This window comes from Bactrocera neohumeralis, unplaced genomic scaffold (assembly GCF_024586455.1).
Source record: "Bactrocera neohumeralis isolate Rockhampton unplaced genomic scaffold, APGP_CSIRO_Bneo_wtdbg2-racon-allhic-juicebox.fasta_v2 cluster09, whole genome shotgun sequence".
Taxonomy (NCBI): Eukaryota; Metazoa; Arthropoda; class Insecta; order Diptera; family Tephritidae; genus Bactrocera; species Bactrocera neohumeralis.
This window is the reverse complement of record NW_026089622.1, coordinates 30,193,985-30,221,545: the sequence shown is the minus strand read 5'-3', so window position 1 is coordinate 30,221,545 and position 27,561 is coordinate 30,193,985. Positions and strand designations below refer to the sequence as shown.

The following is a 27,561-nucleotide window of genomic DNA, read 5'->3' as shown; positions in this document are numbered from 1 at the left end:
TGGTGGTTGTGGTTGAAACCCAAATTGCGGGAAGAACTGACTTCGTCAGTTGAATGTGGAGTTGCATTGCAACCGGGTGCCGGACCCAAAGCACGGCAGAGGTTTTAGATGGGCCTCGAACCCTACCAAGGTGGTTAGTGTGTCCATTCCACACTGCCAATTGGTACTGAAAATGCTTTGCATTCTCAGGGCGCTGATCAACGCATTGATTTGATCCGCTGTGCTTTTGAGCGCCGTGGAGTAAGGCTGTCGTCAGCAGGTGCCCACGTAAAACACACCGGACGTTGTCAACAGTAACATGGGAGCCTAGTCGCGACGGCTACGACTGTTTATTTGATGACAGGAGATATTTCGTATTGCCCTCGTTCACCACCAGACCCATTTGCCTCGCTTCTTTATCCATTCTGCAGAAAGCAGTACTAACGGCGCGGTTGTTAAGCCAATGATATCAATATCATCCGCTCGAACGGCTCGGAGAGGTTCTTGCGATCCCGACGGAGCTTTTGGTATTGCTCAACTTCAGTTTGCACAGGCATGTTAGTTGTGTGGGGATACCAAATTCAGACATAGGGATCCAATCAGTTTGTTATCGGTGGGCTTTAATTTCACCTGCATAGAACCATATATGCGATGTTGAGTAGGCTTGTATCACGGTAGTTGAAGTCTTCCTTTTAGTGGATTGGGCAGAACACACTTAAATTCCAATCGCCGAGCAGTATGCAGTCATGTGTAGAAGCTCACACAAGTGAGGAAAGTTCTCTGATTGCCAGTCTTTTACATACGGCTCAAGCGGCTTACGACTTCCGGTCTTAGACCATCCCCTGGGAGGCTAAAATGAGAAGGCGAACCATCCCTTCTTAGGGTTGTGCGCGGGGCTTGGGACCCATCACGGAAAAAACGCCATCAATGAAAATTTAACATCAGCCTCGGAAGAGAGTCCCCTATTTTGATGACGATCCCAGCAAACGTAATAAGGACTATGATTTAAGGGCATGCACATGTAATGCCTGGTCCCTTAATTGGGAAAGTGCCGCTGCTCAGCTGATTGAGGTCTTCGTTAGAGTATAGGCTAACAACACCGACGTCCCCATATAACTATTACCAGGATTTTCGAACGTCCAGATGAAATCTGTTACATATGAGTTGTGATTGTATGTGAGGTACCTAAATGAATCTCAGCGAATATTTTTCAAGTATGTGGCATGAGACTAGTTAGCAGATAAAATCGAGTCGATACTACCCCAACTCTCATATACTATCTACTAAGTCTTATGCCGAAATTGTCGATCAGTGTATGAGTGTATATATATTCATATATATAATTGCCTTGGTTCCGATCTTCTTGTTGACGTTTTACATCTTGAGATATTTCCCTGGCTTCAATTCATGCAAGTTGTAAAAGTATAAAATGTTCGGTTGCACCCGAACTTATGTCTTTCTTACTTGTTTCCTGTATTTTTAAGACTTAAAATCAATTTAGTAATGTAAAGGCCAAAGGAAGGGATGTTGCGACATTTTTTAACGCGAAAAATATAACGCTTGCACTAAGAAAGAATCATAACTTCATTGCGTATTCGTCAAAAGACATGTTAGTGTAGAGTTTCACCTTAAGTGCTGCCCGTTTGTTTAAGAATCTGATATTGTTTGTTCGATTCCCTGGAGAGTAACGCTTGGTGAACCAAAGACACTTTCTAATAGGTATGTGGGCGCTAAAGGAAATATTGACCCGATTCAACGTATGTTTGACATATAGATATACTATCCAGAAAGGATTATCTCGGAATTCCTATTAAATATCTCACACATTGCCCGATAGTTTTGGTAAAAAGTCTGCTATATCAATCAGCCACATTCGTGCAAATTTTTGAACCGATTTTTATGCTCCTATTGCGGTTTTCAACCCAACTGCATTTCAGTCGAAGTTTAAAAATTCGGTATTGCCAACTTCAACTCAAACCGTCAAAAAAAATTGCGGTTGAAGTATGATCGAACTTCAACTTTTTTTGGTATTGCGGTTTTCAACTCTGTACAAGTGGGGTTGACTAGTATATAAATAAACTACAACTGCTTAATAGCAGTTGAAGTTCAACATTCGTGCAGTGAAATACAAAAAAATATTAAAGAAAAATGGAGGGCGGGTAAAATAACTATTTTAATTAATGTTAAATTAATTTTAATTAATATTTTTTATAAATTTTTAGAAAAAATAAAGTTGCAACAAAAAAGCAATTCGAAAAATTGGTGGAGTTAATGGAGAAGTTTCCAGAAGTAGGAAGAGGAAAGCCACAATTTGGAAACAATAAATTCAAATTGAGGTGCATCGCCTCAAAATTGCTAAATTAAAATCTTCGCAAAGATTTTTTTTGGTTATTTAAGACACAAAGTAATATTTTTTAAAATTTTATTTTTGATTATTCTGGAATGAAGTGATATGTTATATGTTTGTACCATAGTTTAAGTTTACATTAAAAAATTAAGTGATATTGTTATTTAAAGAATTTATTTAAATAAAATTTAAATATATGCCTGAATAAATAGCACATTAGAAAGAATAAATGAAATTTAATATTTTAATTATTTAGAGGGAAGTCATAATATTATTGCGAATTATTCGAGCCGTATCCTCTTCTTCTCTTTCTATGTCCAAAACATCATTGGTCATTGTAGTATTTGAAGTAGATGGTATTTCTTCCGGAGATTCCACTTGAAAGTGTTGGCAAATATTGTGCAATGCGCAACAAGCATTCACAATTTGCGTAGCCTTTTCAGGAGTGTAATGTAAACCTCGTACAGATAAAAGACATCGAAATCTACTCTTGAGTACACCAATTGTCCACTCTACAATATTCCGGACCTTTGAGTGTACTGTATTGTAGCGTGCTTGGGGTGAAGAAGCTTCCGCCATGCGATAAGGCGTCATTAAAAATTTGTGCAGAGGATAGCCAGCGTCGCCTCAGAAATTACATTACTCCACTTATTTAGCAATAAATACGATAAAGTCTTACCCAAGATCCAAGTGTTATTCTGTATGTTGTTCTGTAAATGCACTTTCAAATCGCTAACATTGAAAACAAAAGAGTCATGATTTGAGCCTGCATGCCTAGCATCCACATACCGAAGAGACATTTTATAATCACAAAGCTAAACATTTTAAGAAATTATACCATTTTGTTTCTAATATAATTCAGATTTTATACATACAATCATCACGTTTAAACTGTAGTAGCCCTTTCTGTTAAGATAAAGATGTTGCACTCCTTTTCTTGGTGAAATTATGCGAACATGAGTTCCGTCGATGCAACTACCCCCGGGAAAGCATTTTTTGAATAAAATGAATCTTTTGAAGCGTTTTGCTCCTCCTCAGTCATTTGAATTTTAATCCATTGGGCACAAATATGTACGTTGTTCAATTATATTTAGAACCTCTTTAATTATTAAAGATATCGTAGGTTGCGCCAACCCAATGTTAAAATCATTTCCACTGCATTTTTGATAACCACCGTCAGCAAGGAAACGCAGAGCTGCGCATAATTTTAATATAGGAGATATGACCGTTCCTCGCACACGTTATTTAATCGAAAATAACTTATGAATCTGCAACAAATATTATTAAAAAGCCACTCAATTGTGAAAAAACTATGGCTTACTTTGCATTTTGAAGCTCCAATGGATTTGAGTGATCACGAAGGCTTTTTCGTATACGTAGCAAATCAATTTTGTCCCTAATATTTTCGTCGTTGTAATATAAATCAAAACTTATATCCATTTTTTATTTATTTTAATGTTTATTCACTTTTTCGCGAGCGACAACTGAATTCAATTGTTTAAATATGTCGTTTACAAAATTTTAGCTGTTTCACTATCTGTCAAAATTCCCTTTCTTAGGTTGGCAACGCCAATCATACTTCGACTGAACTTAGTTGAAGTTCGCAATACCGAAAAAGAGTTTGGTTGATCTGAAGTTGAGTTGCCTTAACTTCAATTCGACCAAGTCGGGTTGAAAACCACAATAGGGGCATTAAACTGGAAAATTAAACTTTCATACGAAATTTAAAGTTGTGTTAAAGTTCAATTGTATGCAGAGTTTTAGTCCAATTTCATCAATTTAAAGTTTGATTAAAATTGGTTGAATAAGTCCGCAGATACACATATGTATAATGTATGTGAATTCATTTAAGTTGGGCGGTGCACGCCCATCATCTAACTTTGACACTGACTCTTATAAAACTTTCTGCTATTCCAGATGTGTGATTAGTGTATATGACGCATATATTTATTGATATATAACACTTTTAGTAGTTTTTGGCAGAACCGTTATATGGGAGTGAGCGAGGTTATGGTACGATATCTTCTATTTTCACAATTTTGCAAGAAGTACAAAAATAAGTACAAAATGGCATGAATTAAACCTGTTAAGAAACGGGGCCCTGACTACTCATGTTCAAACCACAGGTGCTCTTGTTAATGCCATTTGTTGTACCAAATTACACTTTTGTATATTAATTTACGGATAGTTATAACATTTAATAGATTTTTCTATGAATGGCGTTTTGTGTGCGTGGCAGTGGTCCAATGGAACACGTGTACAAATTTTCATTACGATATATACGACTATATACCTTGATTAGCTTTAGGTGATATAAACAACCGTTATCAGACAAAACTCTGCAGCAACAGGTTGTGAGAGTATTATGCTCGATTTAGGATTGCGCAATTTTAATATACTAAACCTAATAAAAAGGGGAATAAAATTAAATCCTATTTGGTGGTCATTAACAACCTTATTATTAATAATCATAATTGAATATATCTTATACATATCTATATATAAATATATACCTATAATATATATATTTGTGGGGAGGCAAAAAAATCGCCCATTGCTCTATGAAAATCATATTCTAGGGATCAAAATAAGATACTTTGCCGAAGGAACCATACCTCTGAAACGAATTTTGATGTCCCCCAATTTGGGTCCAACTTTTGGGTAGGGGCAAATTTTGAAAAATCCCACTTTGACCCATTTAGAGTGCTCCAATCGAGTCTAAATGTATGACCGACCGCCACTAACTTTGGACGGCCGATCCACCCATGCCAGTGGCACACCCCCTGGAACTCCCCTGGGGGGTTCCCCATACAATCATTTCAAAAAATCACCATTTTTGGTGATTTACATGAAAAAATCAGCTAAATTGCTATGTTTTTTCTTTATTTTTTATTTATTTATTTATAATAATATCTATTTTTTCTCTTAAGAAATTTATTTAGTTAGAACATAAGTATGTAAATGAAAAAAATTAATTTAAGTGATGATCTTAAACTAACAATAGACAATTGTGTTTGCCCTTGAAAACACTTATGCTTAAGATATGTGTACATACTGTCGGTATGTACAGTAGATTAGTGTTAAGATGTGTGTATGCACTCAGCATGTGGTGCATACATAAATTAGGATAAAGAATGCTATAAATAAAGGAGCTCTGGGCAACCAGAGCTGAGTTCTATTTAACAACCGAAACCCTACGCGTCTTACTTTACAATTACCATTTCATTATTATTACCTCAAAAAGTTTACAATGAATCCACCATCCTCTACACCGCAAGATGAAGCAACTACATCAATAACTATCGAAAACCCAATGGGTCATATACCCAAGCATGATGTTACTGTTTTTGGTGTGTCTACTGATTTGACTGATCTTAATTTACCAACCCATCTGGATATCTTGAGATATTATTTTTACTTAAGCGAACGTGCTAAAACAGAACAAAAAAAGTTTTCCCATAAATCATTCACTATTCAAGTACAAGATAAGTTGATTGGAATTTGGGAAAAACTTGGTATGGAAATAATGCTGAAAAAAAGTGTATGTAATAAATTGAATAAATTGCTTGACAAGTATCAAGAGAAAATCAAGAGAAGAAACAACACCCAACAATTTACAGAGTATGTAAAATCTCTGGAAACAATTTTTTACATTGGAACATGTAAATGCGATTTGAAGGCAGCTCCATGGGCATGCGGCTGGGTTCCCGAACGCCTCAAAGATTTCATGCACGATCAACATAATCAGAGAAGACTAACAATGAATGCATTTATGATGGAAACTGAAGAGCAAGGAGCAACGTCTATGTCATCAATGCCAACATACCAAGATCCCGATGACTCGACATACGCACCGCCACCGGTTCAAGAAGATATGGATAGAAGCACAAGTTCACAATACACAGAGAGATACGATTGTTTTAACTTTGCCTTGGTATGTGACAGATTTGGTGTGCCTGACAGAGTAGCATCAGCATTGGGAACCGCTATTTTGCAAGATTTTAAAATTAAAGATAAGCATGGGAAACCTCTCATCATGGATAAATCGAAAGTTCGCAGAGAAAAAGAGAAATGCAGACAAGAAATGCTTCGCAAACGGTTAGATGATACCAATTTGTTAGCGTTTTCATTCGATGGCAGAAAAGATAATACTTTAACGATAGATAAAATTGATGAGAAGTATCATTCTAGGATGGTAAAAGAACCTCATCTTGTTATTTTGAGAGAACCCAATTCTGAATTGATTGGTTACGTAAGACTGGAACATGAAACCGCTGAATACAAAACAAACAAATTAAATGGTTTTTTCAACGATAAAAATATATCACTGGATACATTAATTGGAATATGCACTGACGGTGAGCCAACAAACACTGGCCCACACGGTGGAATTATACGACGATTCGAATTGCTGTTAAAAAGACCATTTCATTGGTTTGTTTGCCTTCTACACTTCAACGAACTTCCGTTTCGGCACTTGTTTGAAGCTTTGGATAAATCAACCAGCACTGGACCAAGATCGGCAACCGGAAAACTGAGCCGTCAAATCGAAACTTATGAAACTCTTCCGGTAAGTTATTGCTATCACTCATTTATTATAATTGTCAACCATTATTAATTATTTTATTATTTTATATTTTTAGATGGTGGACGGCTTCCAGAAAATTGAGTTGCAAAATATGCCCCCTGCTCCAGAAAAAAAAAAGAATTTTCCACCGATTCGAAGTACTTATACGACATGGCCCTTGCAATTTCTAGCGGCGTGGTTCCGGTGGATCTGGCTAACATCAAACCAGGGAAAATTGTACATTCTCGGTGGCTCACCAAGGCCGCTAGATTATTGCGATTATATGTGACAACGGAAAATCCAGATGCAAATTTAAGAATTATGGTTGAATTTATAATTAAATGTTATGTGTCAATGTACTTCAATATCAAGTATTACGGTATTAAGTATTTTTCGAATTGATTGGTTCGTCACGATTTCTAGAACCTCGTTTACGCAAAATTGTCAATCAAGTAATTAATGATAATTCATATTATGCGCATTCGGAAAATATCTTGTTATCAATGTTGTTTGATGATAGGAAAGAAAAGCGCGACTGTGCCATCAAGAAAATTCTACGCTATCGAACCGATGTTGATGAGCCAGTGGAACTTAGAGTTTATAAAAAACCAGACATAAACTTTAATTGCACAATTTATACGGAAATGATCAATTTGAATGATATAAATATCGTATTTGAACCACCATTCACGCGAAGCATTCCGTACGATACATTGAAAGAGTATTTAAATCAAGATGATCCACCGTTTAATGGTCCAAAAATTCCATCACACATAGTACAAGGAACAGAACGACATGTTCAATTGCTAGCTAGCGTTTCCAAACGGGTTATACCGGAAAATGTAGAGGTTGGTATGGCGACGACAATAGAGAGCCGTGCGAAATTGCCCAGACTTGAAAGTAAAAAAAACTTCAAACAATAATTTTTTTAAATTTCTTTTCTATAACTCACTAAAATTAATTTTTTTCATTTACATACTTATGTTCTAACTAAATAAATTTCTTAAGAGAAAAAATAGATATTATTATAAATAAATAAATAAAAATAAAGAAAAAACATAGCAATTTAGCTGATTTTTTCATGTAAATCACCACAAATGGTGATTTTTTGAAATGATTGTATGGGGAACCCCCAAGGGAGTTCCAGGGGGTGTGCCACTGGCATGGGTGGATCGGCCGTCCAAAGTTAGTGGGGGTCGGTCATACATTTGGACTCGATTGGAGCACTCTAAATGGGTCAAAGTGGGATTTTTCAAAATTTGCCCCTACCCAAAGGTTCGACCCAAATTGGGGGACATCAAAATTCGTTTTAGAGGTATGGTTCCTTCGGCAAAGTATCTTATTTTGATCCCTAGAAATGATTTTCATAGAGCAATGGGCGATTTTTAAATCGAAATATATATATATATATATATATATATATTAGGGTGTGGCATTTTGAGGCAACCTTTTTTTTCAACTGAAAAACAGGCTCAAAACTTTCGAAATGTGTAAAAAAAAGTCACTCAAAAGATGAGCTCTTAATATTAATATTAAGAGGTGCCACTTTCAAATTTTCTTTTTTCCATATAAATTACATGGAAAAAAAATAATTTTTTTTGTGGTGGTTAAAAAAATGTTTCAACAACGCCGAATGTTTCTATTTGCGTCTGCTAATAGTCAACGTGCGCGGACAAAGATCATTTGATGATTTGAAAACTGTTGACAGTCAGTTGAGTGCGACGTATCGTGAAACATGTCAGCGATTGTATTTGTTAGAAGATGATATGCATTGGGACACCGCACTTCATGACGCATCACTCACATCTCATCCAAAACAAATACGCGTACTATTCGCCATAATAATATCTACATGCCTTTCGTCAAATCCGCAAGAACTGTGGAATAAGTACAAAGACTGCGTGACCGAGGACTTATTAATTTTGGCGCGTAATCGAGCATCGGACGCAGACTTGCTATATATATTACAAATGTATAATGATGCTTTGATATTGGTTGAAGACCTGTGCCTTACAATTGCGAATAAGGCATTAGCGCAACTTGGCATAACTGCGCCCAATCGTTCAGCGATTGATATGCTTGACTATGAGCTTCAACGTGAACAACAATACGATTGCAATGAATTGCGTGCTTTCATACAAGCTAACATTACCAAATTGAATATTCAGCAGAAAAATGCTTATGATAAAATTATACGAGCGGTTGACAATAACGCTAATGGCGTTATCTCTTTGATTCTTGCTACTAGTACTAGTCACAGTAGAAAATTGCGCTGGCAATTGCTTCGTCAGGCATCGCTGCTAATTTACTTGATGGCGGCCGAACAGCACATTCTGCGTTGAAATTACCGTTGAACATCCAAGTCGTGGAAACACCAACGTGCAACATATCGAGGAATTCAGCAATGGCAAAAGTTTTGCGAGGGGCTGGAATAGTTCTATTGGATGAGTGCCAAATGGCTAACAGAAAGTCATTAGAAGAATTCAATAGAACAATGCAAGATTTACGCCAAAAGCAACAACTTTTTGGCGGAGCATTAGTCTTATTATCCGGCGATTTTCGGCAAACTTTGCCAGTCATTCCTCGATCAACTCCTGCCGTCGAAATAAACGCATGTTTAAAATCGTCAGTTTTGTGGAGACATGTTCAAAGGCTGACTCTTACCATCAACATGCGAGTCCCATTGCAAAATGATCGATCCGCAGCGGCGTTTTCGAAGCAGGTGTTGGACATTGGCGAAGGCAAAATACCAATCGATGATACCGGTTTGATCACATTGCCGAACAACTTTTGTACACTTTTACAGTCGAAAGAAGAATTGATTGAAAGTGTATTTCCGAATATTGTTCAATACTATCAACGCCACGATTATTTAAGTGAACGCGCAATATTGGCACCGAAAAATGTACACGTCAACGAAATCAATTTTGCCATTCAAGAAAAACTGCAAGGAGAAGCTACAACATATACATCGATTGATAGCGTTTTGAATCAAGATGAAGTAGTCAATTATCCAACTGAATTCTTGAATTCTTTGGATCCCCCCGGTCTGCCACCGCATCGTTTGGTCCTGAAAGTCGGTTCACCCATTATACTTCTACGAAATCTGAAGCCACCGACTTTGTGTAATGGCACAAGACTTTCAGTCAAAAAATTGTGGCCAAATTTGATTGAAGCAATAATACTAAATGGCAAGGCAGCAGGTGAAGTTGTACTCTTACCACGCATTCCCATGATTCAAACGGGCATGCCGTTTGAAATTAAGCGCTTGCAGTTCCCAGTACGTCTTGCCTTTGCGATGACCATCAACAAATCGCAAGGGAAAACGTTTCAAGTGTGCGGCGTCAATTTGGAAGAACCGTGTTTCTCCAACGGCCAATTGTTCGTCGCATGCTCGAGAGTGGGAACACCAAGGTGCTTATTCATTTACGCGCCAGGTGGAAAACCCAAAAATGTTGTATACCAATATGTTTTATAAATGTTTTATAAATAAGTAACAGTTTTACAACAATAAATAAAACACAAAGTAAAAACCCTTAAGAATTTTAATCGATTTAGGTGTAGCAAAGCGCACAGGGTAACATCTAGTTATTTATAAATTACTTCCATACATCACTTAAAAATGAAAATAGAAAATTCAAAAAAAAAAAACGGAATTTATATTCAAATTTTTAACTAAAACTATTCATCTTGAAACAATGTATAAAATACATACATACTTATGTCATCAGAAAGAGGATATCAGCTAACACCGCTTTTCGTAGAATTCAAATGCAAATATATATATTTAACCTCCTATTTTATTTATAAACTTAAGTAAAATTATGAAAAATATAAAGGCACAATGTACAGAGACAAATCAGTTTTTATAAGATCCAGTAGCAATCGTGCAATAATTCTGTTGTTACACATGCTGTGTGGCTCGTAGCCCCGTCTTGTTAGAACCAGACGTTATCATGATTAATTTCATCAACAGTAAAAGTGTCACCAGCTTCATTTTGAAGTAAATACGCACCGATGATTCAACCAGACCAAAAAACACACCAAACTGTCAATTTAGATGAATGTAATGGTTGCTAATGAATAATTTGTAGATTTTTTTTGCTCCTAAATCGACAGCTTTGTTTATTTACCGCACCACTCAAATAAAAGTGAGTCTCATCGAAGAAGATAATTTTCTTAAAACTGTCGTTATCGTTTTCAAGATTTTCCAAGACAAAATCAGAAAATTTACAATGTTTATGAAGATCTTCAGGTCTTGAATGAGAACAATTTTAAACGGCGTCATTTAATAATGGATCACTGTGTAGTGTTACAGTTTTGCCCGTCACTGTATATAATTCTAAATCTTACTCAATTAGTTTTAGGTATTACAAATAAGTGTTAAAAGAAAAATATTGTATCATGTTAGAGTGCAAAATACAAAAAATCAAGTACGACTAAAAAAGTGTTGATGCGTTAACAACGTGTCTTATTTTAATATTATATTTGCTTCCTTCCAGTAAAGTGACAACAAAGTTTCGAAAAAATTGCTATTAGATTTTTATAACTTAAAACTTAAAGCACAGTACGGCGATATCGCAAAGTTGTCAATAAGTACAGTGATCGCCTTATCTTCACTACACAATATTTTAACCTCATAAGCCACCGTTATAAATCTAAGCATAGCATACAAGTAGTACCAAATTTTTTATGCTAATGCTTTAATGTTGTTAGGAAATATGTTTATTAATTTGTAATTTCAATAAAAAAAATCTACGTGAGCTCCGAATTTAAAATTCTGCATTATTAATCATTTCAATTTTTTTCAGCCTGTTTACTTGAACATCCAAATCAAATCAAATCAAGGTATGTACACATAAAGTAACTTGCTCAAGCAAAAGAACGTAAAACGTATATGCCCACTTTGAACGAATAATGAACAATTTATAAGTAATATTTTTTATTTATTTCTTTATCTTCCATTTTAGGAAGTTAACTGATCTTTAGTAACATGTATAGTTAATGGAAGCATCGTCTTTTTAGTCTTCAGATGTGATAGAGTTTTTATCATATACCTTCTATATAGGGGTTGTCACTGGAGAACTCTATGCTTTACATATATGAATCAATATGAATATGCAAATATCTTTTTACTCTTCAAACATTTTGCTACAGAGTATAATAGTTTTGTTCACAGGATAACGGTTGAATGTATCATCCAAAACTAACCGAGTTAGATGTCTTGATGAAACTTGGCAAATTATATATATATAAATAATCAGGATAACGAGTCTGGAAAAAAAAATTGAAACAGTTGGCGTAGACCCGGTTGGTTGGCGTAAACTACTAAAACTATAACAACCTCTGTGTATTATAAGAACTCCTACCGAGAGAGTGTATCAATGAATGGAATCAGAACATTCACTCCCCATATAACGGTACTATTAAAAACTAAGAAAGCGCAATAATCAATTTAATCTTTACAATATATGTTTATAAAAAGTTTATGTATACATAAAACTGTGCGTTCCAAAGTAAAGAGAACAAATGTTTTTTTCGGCAAAATCAATTTATTTTATTCACAATAGTCTCGTTCTGCTTCAATACAGCCGTTTGCACGGTTCAAAAGGATGTCGAACGTGTGTTTTAGCTCGTTGGTCGATATGTCCGCCAGTATGCCGGTGCAAGCCTTTTGAATGGCCTCTACGTCTGCATAACGCTATCCTTTCATGGGCAAATGCATTTTTCCGAAAAGGAAGGGGAGTGGTTTATGGTAAAAATGTGATTTTTGGTCAAATAATCGTCCTTCGAATGTTCGATTCTGAGCAATTTTTGGACGTCAGTCAATTTGTGCAGGACAAATCGTGCACACACTTTTCGATTTCGGCTGATTTTTGATGAATTGAGACCACAATTGAAACCACTCGTGCACTCTGCTACGGGATGGGCAATCATCGCCATAAACTTGTTTCATCAATTGAAACGTTTCGGTAAAAGTTTTAGCAATTTTAAAACAAAATTTAATGTTGGCTCTTTGTTCGAAGCTCATATTCGCAATGATAACACATACTGACATTTAAAACGTAATAACTTCAGTTCGAATCTATGAAATGTTATGAATTTCTCACTGGACAATCAATTAAGACAGCAGATTCTAACGCACCAGTCGGCATATAAATGGTGCCATCAGAGGGCGCTATATTCAAAAAGTTCCTGTATATATCGGTCAGTTTGAAAAATATCTTTGAAAATTAATTGAACGTTTAATATTGGAGATATTATTTTTTAATGCGGAAAATGGGTAAAATTGATCAACGAATAAAAGTACTACATAGACATACATATGTATGTACATTTATAGTGATTTTCGTTATTCTAGCAGACTTTATGCTGGACAGTGTATGTATTGTCTTCGTAAAATTTCATGGAAACATATTCCCGAGTAAGTAAAGACTTGAGTAATTTCATAAGTTAGCGCAATTTGTCCAGACCTTCTCCTAGTTCAAATACACCCAATAATGATTTCCGACTTTCTAGTTGACTTTAAACCGTATATGTTATATTTCATAGTTTTCATTTAGCGCTGAATACGCAGTACAACAGCTAATCTGGGGGGTGAGAAATTCCAAGTCAGGGTGATGGTACTAGGTCAGTATTGTAAAACCTTCAGAAGGTTTGTCGTTCATATGTGTCAGTTTTTTTTATGACCTTTTAAATTTCACAGTACAACAGCTAATCTGGGGGGTGAGAAATTCCAAGTCAAGGTGATGGTACTAGGTCAGTATAGTAAAACAATCAAAGGGTTTGGCGTTCGTATGTGTCAGTTTTTTTATAGTACCGAATTTTTACCGAATTTCAAATCTTCTACCAAATCATTATTATAAATAGTAGTAAATTAAAAAAAAGTTAATTATTTATATATATTCTAAACTCGGATGCAACCGAACATTTTACACTCTTGCAACCTTCACGAAAATACTTTAAGGTGTAAAAAGTCAACAAAAAGATTGAAAAGAAAAACGAAAATCATTATAAATTAAATAGGAGAAGTCATTGATATAATAACCAGCGCGCTGTCTTAGCAACACCAAACAAAATATATAAGCCGCTTGGTCCCAGAAAAATTTCTAATAGAGAAACAGAAAAGCTCGTAAATGAAAAGAGGCGTGCAAGACGTGAATGGCAGATAAATCGCTCCCCTTCCACTCAGCTTCAATTGAAAGCTGCGGTCGTAAATTAAAAAAAGTGCTTAAACGTGAGGACGAATTGAACACCGAAATGTATCTAAAGAAGATGTGTCCAAATTCCAACAAGCAAAATTCACTTTGGAAAGCCCAAAAGTCCATGAAGCCACCAACTGACTCCAACATGCCTATACGAGACTTGGGTGGAAATTGGGCTCGAAGTGACGAGGAAAAGGCTAATTGTTTTGCAAATGACCTAAAAAAGGTATTTCAACCTAATTTGCCAAAGAACAACTTTAAGCTGTCAATCTTACCCAACACAGCTAAAGAGTTGCTCGAGTCTTTTAAGACTCCACCTTCTGAAATTATTGGAATCATCAAAGAACTTAATCCAAAAAAGTCGCCGGAACATGATAATATTTCCCCAAAAATGCTAATTGAGTTACCAATTATTGCTGTAGAGGTGCTCTTTTTGCTCCTCAATGCAATTCTTAGTTTCGGTACTATCCAATTTCATGGAAAAAGTGGCAGATTATCTTGATAGATAAACCTGGGAAAGACTTAACACAGCCGTCCTCATACAGACCAATCAGTCTTCTACCCTGTCTTTCTAAAGTATTTGAAAAAGTATTACTATCAAAGATGTCTCCTTTCCTCCACGAAAATAATACAATACCAATGCATCAATTCGGATTTCGTGCGAAACATGGCACAATAGAGCAAGTAAATAGAATTAACAACGAAATAAGAAAAGCATTTGATCATAGGGAGTACTGTTCAGCAATATTTCTGGATGTAGCTGAGGCGTTTGATAAGGGGTGGCACGAAGGTCATTTATATAAGATTAAAAACATTATACCGTTAGAATTGTATAAAACATTGGAGTCTTATTTAAATATTAGACAATTTATGGTAAAAGTGGGAGATTTCATTTCGGATGAAAGACAGATAAGGGCTGGAGTACCACAGGGCAGCGTTTTAGGCCCAACATAGTATGTCAGTTTGGGTAGCATCGATCCGATTTTATCTATTAACAATTATTATGAGACATAATAAAAAAATGTTTGCTCGGTTTCACTACGGTACCTCACATACAATCACCAATCATATGAAACAAAGTCAACCGGATGTTCGAAAATCCTGGTGAAAGTTACTAAAGGGACTAGGTCAAGTTTCCGATCATTCAGTTTTATCCATTTTAGGCACAAAGATAAACTGTTATGAGTAAAATACGCTCTTCCATTTTCATTGAGATGACTCAAATATTTCCTGATATATTCAGCATAAAGTCACCTGGAAGTTCGAAAATCTTTATATAAGGTGTAAGAGGACTAAGGGAAGTATTTGCCCGATTCAACCCATTTTTGATTCACTGATTTTGTTTTTTGGGAAATTATTTTGGCTGAATTTCAAATGTACTCGTATATCAAATAATTAATAATAATAAGTCAGATATAGATACAGGAGTCTACATATTCTGTACCTTGATGCTTGAACAGTTTTGCTTGGAATTCCAAAATTTTTTTGTCTGAATTTCAATTGTATATCTCGTACTTTGACCGACCTTTGGGGGTCTAGGAATCCCACATTTTTGGTCATGAGGTGGCATACCTTGGAGGAATTATTAGTGCAAATTATATCCCGTTTGAAAGCATCACGTCGAATTTAAAATTGAGTTGGCTCACGCCCATTTTCACACCTTAATATAGGAAAAAGAAAGAAGAAACGACTGGCGCACTTTTGCTAACTCGGCTATAATCGCGTAGGCGGTGTCTGCGCCAGTAAAGAAGAATATAGGAAAAAAAGGACTAAATTAGTCAAAATCGGTTGGTCGTGGCCCAAAACTGGGCGGTGCCACGCCCATTGTCCAATTTTCAAACCGGCTCCTATAAAGCCCTCTCATACTATCTCAGAGCGTATTTAGATATTAATGTAATGTTATAAGGGGAGTGACCGAAATTATCTTGTAATTTTGTCATGTTTGTCAACGAAGTGACGTCGTAGCTGGTAGCGGTATATTCGCACTTCTGTCGGTCAAATGTTGACATGTCACAAAATGGTTCACGATGATTATGCGCTTATACATAATTCCTACAAAGTGAGGACTCTCCGGGGATATAAACTTCCACCTGTTGTCTTCACTTCCTATAATTGGTGTTATCGCTCGCTTCAAATCTTTGTTCAAAAATCTAACTGCTTTTACAAAATGTGTGCCTTCGCTAATTATAGGGTACTTCCTCCGTTCACATTTTGTTTGCTATACTTGTAATTTTCGCCTTAACAATTTGTTCCTTTTCCTTTCCTGTGCTTACCTCCTGTACTATCTCGCCCTCTTTTTTCGATATTACAAGATGCAATCCAACCCACTGTTTCTTTTCTCAACTTTTTTAATATTTTAGTTTATAAACTTTGGATAAAAGTCAGCTTCTATTTCTTCATCAATGTAATTTTGTTGGTTGAGTATGTATTTTACTTTTCCATATATGTACATATGTATATGGCTTCTTTTCAAATTTCTTTATTGGTCTCCTAATCTTTGCAGTTTGAATAACACTAAAATTTTTGTTCAGCTGAAAACTCGCATTTAAATCTGGGTCTTTTTTTTCCACTTTACGGCACGAAACTTTACGCATTATTCTGAGATGCCGCTTATCTTGGTTGCAAATATTGTTTTTGGTGATTCAAAAATCTGATCAGCTTCCTATGAGATTGGAGTTTTTTTACCAGTCTCTGTTTATTAAAGCCCTTTCTTCCAAAGCTCCTTGTGGTGTTCCCACCTTTATAATTGCAGTTGCTAAAAATTTGACTTTCGATTTTTGCTTGATCGCATTTCACATTGGTTTGTATTCATGGTTTACATATTTGATATCATGGCACTATAACAGGTGTAGTCCGATTTTGACAATTTTCGGTTACAAGTTGGCTTACTTTAAACACAATATTCGGCAATGTTTTATCTCGATAGATTCATTGCTGCTTGATTTGTATACTGGAAAATGAAAGTAAGAAAAGCAGACTTGGATATAGTCAATTGCGTCCAAGGAGCATAAGAATGTCAAGATAATATTACATACCAAATTAGTGAGCGGCGTCACGTCACGTCCATCGTCTAAGTTTGAGCTTGGCTCGTAAAAAGTCTTCTAGTCGCTAATCTAGGAAGTCGTCCAACCTTTTTTGCCAAGAAACACGTGTGCAAAATTTCATTACGATATCTATGTTTTTACTCACACAAGTAGTCAATCCTGAGATTGCAAGAGTATAAAAATTAGAAAAGGAAATATAAACCAATAATTTCATAGGAAAACCAAAAAAACAAATGGGTTCAGTTACGCACACCAAACTCAGTAATAAGTAATGAAGAATAATTTTAAAATTTTGATCAAAGACCTATTCGTTTTAAAACATTTAGTATACTTTCAACCAATTTTTTGATTTCCTCTACGCGGCAACACGAAAATATTAAGACAATCTTCCTTTCTCAATTCTTCTTATATTTTGTATATTGAACCGACGTGCTACCAAGTGAAACAATCTTCTATTATTAGTTTTATAGGGGCTAAGTCAAGTTTTCATCCGATTTTATCAAAAAATTCTGAATTCTAACAATTTAAAAAAATAAAATACAAAGTATTAATCTAGGATATTTTTGTAGACAATGTTATAAGTTTTCCCTTCGGGTGCAAATATGTGTAAATTCTGGCCATTAGATACACGTTAACAGGCTACATAAAGTTGACCATGAGAGAAGCATGGGTTTCCTAATTGCACTCCTGCTACCTGTAATGTTTGTCCTTGTACCTCATTTATAGTAACAGCAAAGCTACGCTTAACGGTAATAAAGTAGGACGGTATTACAATATTCATTGTTGAAACTTCATTTTCGCATTTATAATATTAGTATGAGTATGATTTGGATATACCAGATTTCCGCTTCCGAGACATTTTCTAAGAAAGCATAGTAAGAATTAACATCTTCGAGTAAGATCTAAAATAATAAACTGACAGCTAAACACATAAATTACGGATTACCTCAAAAATTTGAATAGTTTCACACTTCATGTAACGACAGAAGAAAATAACAATAAATATAGAAAAATTAGAAACAGTTGAAACTATGTATATTCAATTGAATTTGATATTGTCGTCTCCGCCGGTAATACAGTAGGACGGTATTACAGTATTCATGGTTGAAACTTCATTACTGTAACGCTAGATGGCGTTGAAGTAGCTAAATTTGACAATTTTTTGACAGACAATTTTTTTTATCTTTCCTCGTTGCTGGATCACCCGAAATCAAAAAATTAAAGTTCATTCGTTAGATAATAGTTTTCCCCAGATAACGCTGTAAGGGTTTTTTTGAAATTCCAATTTTTGAATTTTTTCGAAGACTTTGAAGAGAAAAGCACAATTTTTTGGGAAAAAATCGGTTAAGTTGTTATTGCGAAATCAAAAGTATGAACAAAAAAACTCTCCAGCGTTACCTCGTAAAATATGTACGGAAATAGTGTTTGGAAATGTGAGTTGTGGGAAAAACGCTTTAAAGTTTCACAGACGCTCACAATCAAATCGGAGGGCGGAGACTTACAAGTGTATATCTACGTCAATTTTGCTATAATTGCTCTCAAATTTTCATAAAATAATCTTAAGATATTGTACATTAATATAAAATAAAAAACAATGCAAAAAAAAAAAAACAAAAATACCTTACTCCCCCCTTAAGTAGTTTTTGCGTGAAAGCGTAACAAACAAACTTACATTCGCATTTATAATATTAGTATGATATAAACGGTATAAAGTCATCTGGAAGTTAAAAATCTTTATATTACATATGTGGAGTATTGACCCTAGTAAGTATTGACCCAATCCAACCTATTTTTGACATTCATACATACTATTATCAGAAAAGGATTCTCTATGAATATCAGTTACACATATTGATGAATTGACCGATATTATCTGTCAAAAGTTAAATGTGGCTCCTGGGGTCTTGAACAGTTTCAGCTCAATTTAGACAATTTTGTTCCTAAAGTGGCATACTGTAAGGCACTCTTCCAGCAGTGTGTTCACTTATACAAGGTGTTTTCCAAAGTAAACAGGACTTTTTGAATCTAGCGCCCCCTGATGGCGCCATCTATATGTCGACTGGTGCGTTAGAATCTGCTGTCCTTATTGATTGTCCAGTGAGAATTTCATAACATTTCATAGATTCGAACTGAAGTTACTGCTAAATATTTATTTGTAGAATATTAAGTATTGTACAAATAATTTATAAAAAAAAAAAAAAAAAAAAAATATTACGTTTTAAGTGTCAGTATGTTTGTGTTATCGGTGAGAAAATGAGCTTCGAACAAAGAGCCAACATTAAATTTTGTTTTAAAATTGCTAAAACTTTTACCGAAACGTTTCAATTGATGAAACAAGTTTATGGCGATGATTGCCTATCCCGTAGCAGAGTGCACGAGTGGTTTCAACGTTTTCAAAGTGATCGTGAGGACATAAATGACGATCAACATGTGGGCCAATCAATATCCGTGATCACCGGAAATTCCATCGAAGCTGTGCATGAATCAAAAATCAGCCGAAATCATCATTGAAATTCATGGAAATGGAATTGAACATCTCCAAAACATCGATTTATCGCATTTTGACCGAACATTTGGGCTTACGAAAGGTGTGTGCACGGTTTGTTCCACACAAATTGACTGACGACCAAAAATTGCTCAGAATCCATCATTCGAAGGACGATTATTTGACCAAAAATCACATTTTAACCATTAACCACTATCCAAATTCACCTGATAGGGCACCGTGCGAGTTTTTCCTTTCGGAAAAATGCATTTACCCATAAAAGGAAAGCGTTATGCAGACGTAGAGGCCGTTCAAAAGGCTAGCACCGGCATACTGGCGGACATACCGGCCAACGAGCTAGTTTTTTGATTGATTTTATTTTGAATAAAACAAATTGCTTTTGCTGAAAAACCCATTTGTTCTGTTTGTTTTTTAAGTCCTGTTTACTTTGGAATGCACCTTGTATTAACTGATGCTCTATTTGTAGACTGGAATGAATACGAATCAAATGGAATTTAAAAATTTGTTACATGGGAAATAGGCATGGTTGCAGTCTGATTTCTACAATTTTGGCACTGTGACATAGGAATATTAAAAGAATAGTATGGTTGAAATCGGTCGAGTAGTAGTCTTTTAGTAGCTTTTAACCAAATCGGAGTGGGCGGGGTTATTATCCGATTTAACTTATTTTTACACTTCGTAAGTAGGGTTCAGGGTTAATTTTGTATACGTTTGGGTAATATAACTTTGTTGGTTTGGAATATATATACATACATAAATCTTAGTAGAGAGCTGGGCCACGCACACTTTTTAAACTTTTCAAATTTAAGTTCTGCAACTTAATTTACGGCATAGTTATGGCACTTTATACATTTTCCGTTAGTGGCGTTTTGTGGACCACTAAATTGAAAACGTCACTAATTTATAAAGAAAGGTGTATCCTTGAAAAACAAAACCGTTAATTAGTAAAAATTTCATACATTTTGGTTCTCTCGTTAATTCGTATTGAACCTATTACAAATCGAAATTTTTTTTCGTAACCTCTTTTAATTCGTAATTTAATTTGAAATTTCTTCTCGTCAAAGCACCGTTAGGTTTTGCAGACTGTCATGACGACAGACGTTCCATTGTCCGACCATGAAGAAGTTCGAATAGCAATTAACCGTCTGAAGAACAACAAAGCAGCGGGAGCTCATGGATTGCGGGCCAAGCTATTCAAACACAACGGCGAAGAACTGATAAGGAGCATGCATCAGCTTCTTTAAAAAAATGGTCGGACGAAAGCATGCCAAACGATTGGAATTTAAGTGTGCTCTGTCCAATCCACCAAAAGGGAGACCCCACAATCTGCACCAACTACCGTAGGATAAGTCTCTTAAATATCGCATATAAGGTTCTATCGAGCGTATTGAAAGATTAAAGCCCACCGTCAACAAACTGATTGAACCTTATGAGCGTGGCTTTAGAACTGACAAATCAACAACTGACCAGATATTCACCATGCGCAAAATATTGGAAAAGTCCGGTGAAAAGGAAATCGACACTCACCGTCGATTTCAAAGCTGCCTTTGACAGCACAAAAAGGAGCTGCCTTTATGCCAAAAACTATGTCAGGATCGGGATGGACCTCTCCGAGCCGTTCGATACCAAACGGGGTTCAGATAACTCCTTTTCGAGTGATTTTCTTCAATCTACTCTTGGAGAAAATAGTTCGCGCTGCAAAACAAAATAGAGAAGGTACAATCTTCTATAAGAGTGGGCAGCTGCTAGCGTACGCCGATTATATTGATATCATTGGCTTTAACAACCACGCCACGCAGAACTTTCTCCAGAATGGAAAAAGCGGCGAAGCAAGTGGGTCTGGTAGTGAAAGAGGACAAGACGAAATGACTCTTGTGATCAAACAGACAGTCGTCGCAATCGCGACTTGGCTCTCACGTCACTTTTGACAGTCATAACTTTGAAGTCGTAGATAATTTCGTCTATCTTGAAAACAGCATCAACACCAACAATAGCTTCGAAATCCAACGGAAGATATCTCTTGCCAACAGGTTCTGCTTCGGACTAAGTAGGCAATTGAGAAGTAAAGTCCTCTCTGGATGAACAAAAACAAAACTCTATAATTCACTCATTATTCCTGTCCTGCTATATGGTGCAGAGGAATAGACGATAACAACATCTGATGAGTCGGCGTTTTTTCGTGAGAAAAGTTCTTCGAAAGATTTATGGTCTTTTGCGCGTTGGCCAATGCGAAAATCGCATTCGATGGAACGATGAGCTGTATAAGATATAGGACGACATTGACATAGTTCAGCAAATTAAAAGACAGCGGCTACGCTTGCTGAGTCATGTCGTCCGAAAGGACGAAAACACTCCAGCTCTGAAAGTATTTGCCGCAGTACCCGCCGTGGGAAGCAGAGGAAGACCTCCACTCCGTTGAAAGCACCAAGTGGGAGGGAACTGGCTTCGCTTGGAATCTCCAATTGGCGTCACGTAGTGAAAAGAAAAAACGACTGGCACGCTGTTGTTAACTCGCCTTTAACCGCGTAAGCGGTTTCTACGCCTGTAAAGAAGAAGAAGTGGTTGCCTAGATTGATGAACGCGTATGTTCTAATGGAAAGAAAAGCTGAGTGATCCATTAAGGATTACGAGTCAATGAACATATGTAATGCAGACGAAACTGGCTTGTTATATAAGTGCGGTTTCAGTAAAATATTAAACGCTGACTTATTAAACATATCATATTATCTTTGAGCAACTACTTCTGAGAACTCTTTATATTTCGGTACTTTTAAGGAATACGTCGTCGTTGGTAAATAATTTGCTGTATCTGGTATGTTGACAGAAAATGGCATATTGGAAGAAGATACGCATATAAGTAACGAACGTGACGAGGATGATGATGACGCCGAAGGAGATGAAATTTTATCCAATTTAAAAGCCAGAGCGTTAATTCCTAAATTAAAACTTTTTTAACACAATATGTTATTGGCAGTGTATTTGACAACCGTACTGGTTAGGTAGAAAATTACAAATTTTTTTAACGCTTAATTTTTTGGTATTATAATTTTATTGTTCTATTTAATTTTTATTAAATTTGTAAAACGTACAAATAAATATACATACATATATTATTTTTTTATTTCCAATAAAATTAGATATGTAAACATGATGTGAAATATAAAAGCTCCATTTATTCGAATTTTTCTTTCTTGAGTCTCGATACATGGAAATCTCGATAAATCGAATTCCTGTGTAATTCGTAAGAAATTAAATACCTTACCATTTCGAATTATTGGAACTCGAGTGTATATCTAATATTATACTTTCAGTTAATTTTGCTAACATATAATATCTTACATTTTGACTGACATATCTTTTATTGGGTGTATGAGGATAGGTAGTATTGACCCGATTCATTCCCATTCCCATTTTTGGCATACAGACATATTATTATCAGGAAAAGCTCTTCTCTTATTTTAAATTATATATCTCTCACATTGACCAATATTTTCTTCATAGGATCTAGGCCCCACAGTTCCGGTTTCTGGGGCTAGAATAGTTAGTGTCCGATTTCGACAAGTTGTCATACCTTAATGGCATTCGTGCAAATTTATGTCCCGATATATTAATTGGCGCTTGATTCGTATACTGGAAAGTGAAAGAAAAAATCAGATGGAATTTAAGTAGGCTTGGTTGTAGCCGATTTTCGTACTGTAGCATGAGAATGTCAAGGTAATACGCATACCAAATCTGGTCGACATCGGTCGAGTAGATCCTGAAATATAGGTTTTCATCGAAATGTGGGCGGTGCCACGACCATGGTCTGTTTTTGACACCGGCTCACGTAAAGCCATCTTTTGCCATCCACAACGTAAAATCGAGTGCTTCAGACGCATTATTGATTTATCGCATTTCTAGTAGTTTTTAACAAAGCCGGTATATGGGTGTGAGCATGTTTTCACGTATTTTCATAATGTCGCAAAAGGTGTTGAAATGAAAATTTGAGTGATATATGTAGCTCGAATGGGAGATATGTTTATTAAACTTATTAGGGGTAGGGCAACGCTCACTTTTAAACATTATCAATCCGCATGTGCTTCTCATTGTTGCGTTTCATTGTACCAATAACAATCTTCATTTCCGACTTTGTTATGCCAACAGACGGACGGACGGATGAACAAAACTTGTATAATTTGTAGCAACATGTTGTACGAGGGCTGTCTGATAAATAACCGACCTCAACGTGAAGCTAGCGGCACATCTGAAAAAAAGTATCTACTTCAAATTGTGCATATTATAATAGCTACTCGCCAAAATTTCAGAAATTTATCTTGCGTAATTATCTGTTGACAGTCGTTTTTGTGAGTCTATTTCGGTGATTTCCCCAAAATGGAAAATATTGAATATCGAGCTGTAATTAAATTTGTTACTTTTGAAAGGCAATACGCCTTCACAAATCAAAGATGAGTTGGACACTGTGTATGGTGACTCAGCACCATCGTTTACCACCGTAAAATTTTGGGCAGCTGAATTTAAACATGGTCGCAGGAGCTTGGAAGATGATGAACGTCCTGGGCGTCCAAACACTGTAACCACTAACGATAACATCGCTAAGGTTCATCAATTGCTACTAGACGACCGCCGGATTAAAGTTAGGGAAATAGCTGAGATTATGAAGATGTCAAAAGAACGTGTTTGTCACATATTAAACCAAGATTTGGGCATGAGAAAGCTGTCCGCGCGTTGGGTGCCGCGTTTGCTTACGCTAGACCACAAACGTGCGCACATGAACATTTCCAGCGCTCTATTTGGAAGGGTTGCAGAGATGGGAGCATCGCTGGGAGAAGTGTGTGGAGTTACAAGGAGACTATGTAGAAAAATAAAAATAAAAAAATTTGAAAAAGTCGCGTGCATCATGGTTAGGTCGGTTATTTATCAGACAGCCTTCGTAGAAGTATAAAAATGTAGCCTTGTGCGGTGGAAATGGAAACTGTATCGGGTCCATAAACTGCTCAAATTTCATTGGCGGCTTGAGATGCATTTTTGCCTTTATCGTAGTAGTAGGTACTGTAAAATATGCCGTATTTTCTCTTTATTTTGCACCATGTTTGCGACGCTATAACTCACGAACGACTTAAAAGAAACGACAATCAAACACGTGTTAGCGCGTGAAATGAGCTTTCCAAAAAGGTATAGCATGACCCGATGCGACGAATAAAACTAGAACTACGCGCTTTCAGCGCCAACTAGCGAAAATACCGCAAGACTTTTTTGACAACCTATTATATTGATTTGGTGGGAAAAACGTCAACCAAAGAACCGAAAGTCACTATAGGACATAAGGATTAAGCCAAAACCAATTTTAGTTATATCGAAACAATGTCATGTATGTTCAGATATACTTAAGAACTTATTCTCAAGCAAATATATACATACATAAGTATGTATATAAATAGAAACATATATAGAGTAAAGTCAGCGGGAAGTTTATCAATAGGTGTTGTTGTTGTATATCTCCAGAGTTACCAATCCCAATGTGTACCATATAATTTTGGAAAGGTGAATGATTAAGCTGAATTTAACCAAAAAAAAAGTTAAATTCGGGCAATTTGAAAAAAGTTATGAAGTTCGAAAATCTTCATATTAGGTATATGAGAGATAGGGGAATATTGACCCGATTCAACGTAATTTTACATAGCAGTGTGTTATTATAAAAGAATCATTTTCATCGAATTTCAATAACATATCTTATATATTAGCCGATATTTTCAGCAAAAAGTTAGCCATACGCACTGAAGTCCACATATTCGATATGTGGGAGTTTGATCCTGTTTTAATTATGTACTGGAAAGTAAAAGTCATATGGAATTTTAAATGACTCTATTCAGTAAGTAAGCGTGGTTGTTGTCCGGTTTTTAAACCGATTTCATTCATTTTCGCATGTTTGGTAGGGGTTCTTAAAATATTTGCTTTAAGCGAAATTGCAGTTTTTGGAAAAGTAATGGTAAACCAAAAATCATAGGTGAAGCTAATAATAACTTTATAAAAAAAATCAGTTTATGCTTATGAAAAGGTGAGGTGAAAATTGTTTCTTTAATACTGGTCACCAAACCAGTACTGCATACGTAGAAAAGGCCGTACACATACACATGACTATATTTTGCTTAAGGCCATATTTCCTGCTGAGTAGTCGTTTGCAGACGTACTAGGCTATATACGCTTTGTTTATTAGTGAACAGCATCAGTTCCTTTTTAGTAGGGCTTAAACCTAGTCCGTAATTCGCGGCTCATAGGTGTGAGGCTTTTTCCATAATCTCACTTACTTGTTGAAGTTAACATTCCTGATATCATTAATAATATGTCGCCTCCATTTGTGTGTTGTTTATCTATTTGATGCTATAATCATTTAGTTCATAAGCATAGATCTTATTTATCCTCAAGCCATGTCGACAATACCACAATATGACAGAGAATCGGCAATCGTGCATATTTCTATGTTGTTGAAAGCTTCATCTAAGCCAAGAAAGGCAGCCATTGTTTATTGTTTGTGAAATAGTGACTCTACAATTAAGTTAATCACTTCGTGTTGGCCAGTTTCGGTTGATTTACCCTTTATGTAAGCGTATTGTGCATTCGATAAAATATCTCCTAACATTGCCATGTGTAGAAGTTTACGCAAGTGAGGAAAGTTCTCTGAGCGCCATTCACTTGGGAGTGGCCAGAAATGATACTTCTAAGTATGGCTCAAGCAGCTCACGACTTCCGATCTTAGGCCAAGTATCCTCTGGGTAGCCAAAGAACATACATTTGAAGGCGACTTAAAGGAAGAAAGCGAAACATCACTTACCCAGGGTTGTGAGCTGGGTTTGGGACCCGCCACGTAAAGAACTCTACCAACGAAAAGAAGAAAAAATCTTCGAATGAAAGACCCTCTTTTGATGACCACCACTGAAAAAGTGCTAAGGTTTACCATTTTAGCGTATGCACTTGGAATGCCGGTCCATTAATTAGGAAGGGGCCGCTGCCCAGCTGGTTGATGTTCTCGTTAGAGTAAAGGCTGTCCAGGAAATACGATGTAGGCGAGTAGGTCTTTGTGGCATTACTATAGTGGCCATATAAAGGAGCGCAAATTCGGTTTAGAATTCGTAGTGGGAGAGAGACTCCGTCGTCGAGTCATGGCATTCACTACGGTGAATGAATGTCTAGCCACAAGAAAAGGACAACGTGACCAAAGAAGGCTTCTATAAGTGGTTCCAGCGTACCTATCGCTGGACGCCCCCGGACGGAACACACGTATCCATTTAGACGCTCGTCAACAAACACAAAGTAGGTTTGACGTAGAGAAGCTGCAATGACAACAGACAGCCCAACGCTTTTCTGCTTGACTTGTACTCCTGCACTCATCAGCAACTCGGTATAAGATAACTGTGAGACGGCATTTCAAGCTCCATACGTACAGCTACATACAAAACCTTTGGTTTTCGGAAAAGGCCAAAGAATAGCTCGTACGATGAGATGTGCAGTGTCGCGGTGGAAAGAAAGCAGACTGCCTACTTCGCGACGTTACAATCGACCACAGCACGTGCGGGATGGGATAGATATCGAAAGTTGAAGAAAGAAGCGAGACGCATTTTCATACAAAAAAGAAGGAGGCTGAAATGCGTGAGTATGAAAAGGTTGAAGAGAGTGAGTGAGAGAGCCTCTAAGAGTGTTCAGCTGCTGGCGTACGCCGATGATATTGACATCATTGGCCTCAACAACCGGGCAGTTAATTCTGCTTTCTCCAGAATGCATGAGGAAGCGAGACAAATGGAGAGTAAATTTTAGAATAGCATCCCCGGATTTCGGGGTTAAAACGGGCATGTACGAATAGAGGAGGTCCTCCAGATTAAGAAAATATATACATACAGTTGCCGCTGACTTATGGTTTT

General features: G+C 36.3%; 1 protein-coding gene and 1 long non-coding RNA gene across 8 annotated transcripts in view; both read left to right on the top strand.

The window, feature by feature from the left end:
* The window catches only part of LOC126764263 (uncharacterized), a 367,932-nt gene extending 341,085 nt beyond the window's left edge, over positions 1–26,847 (top strand). The window contains exons 3-4 of the long non-coding RNA XR_007667844.1: positions 11,705–11,741; positions 20,713–26,847. This is a non-coding gene — a long non-coding RNA (uncharacterized LOC126764263). The remainder of the gene's footprint in view (positions 1–11,704; positions 11,742–20,712) is intronic.
* LOC126764065 (inositol polyphosphate-5-phosphatase A) overlaps positions 1–27,561 on the top strand; it is a 721,948-nt gene that overhangs the window by 585,937 nt on the left and 108,450 nt on the right. The gene's annotated exons all lie outside the window — the stretch shown is intronic.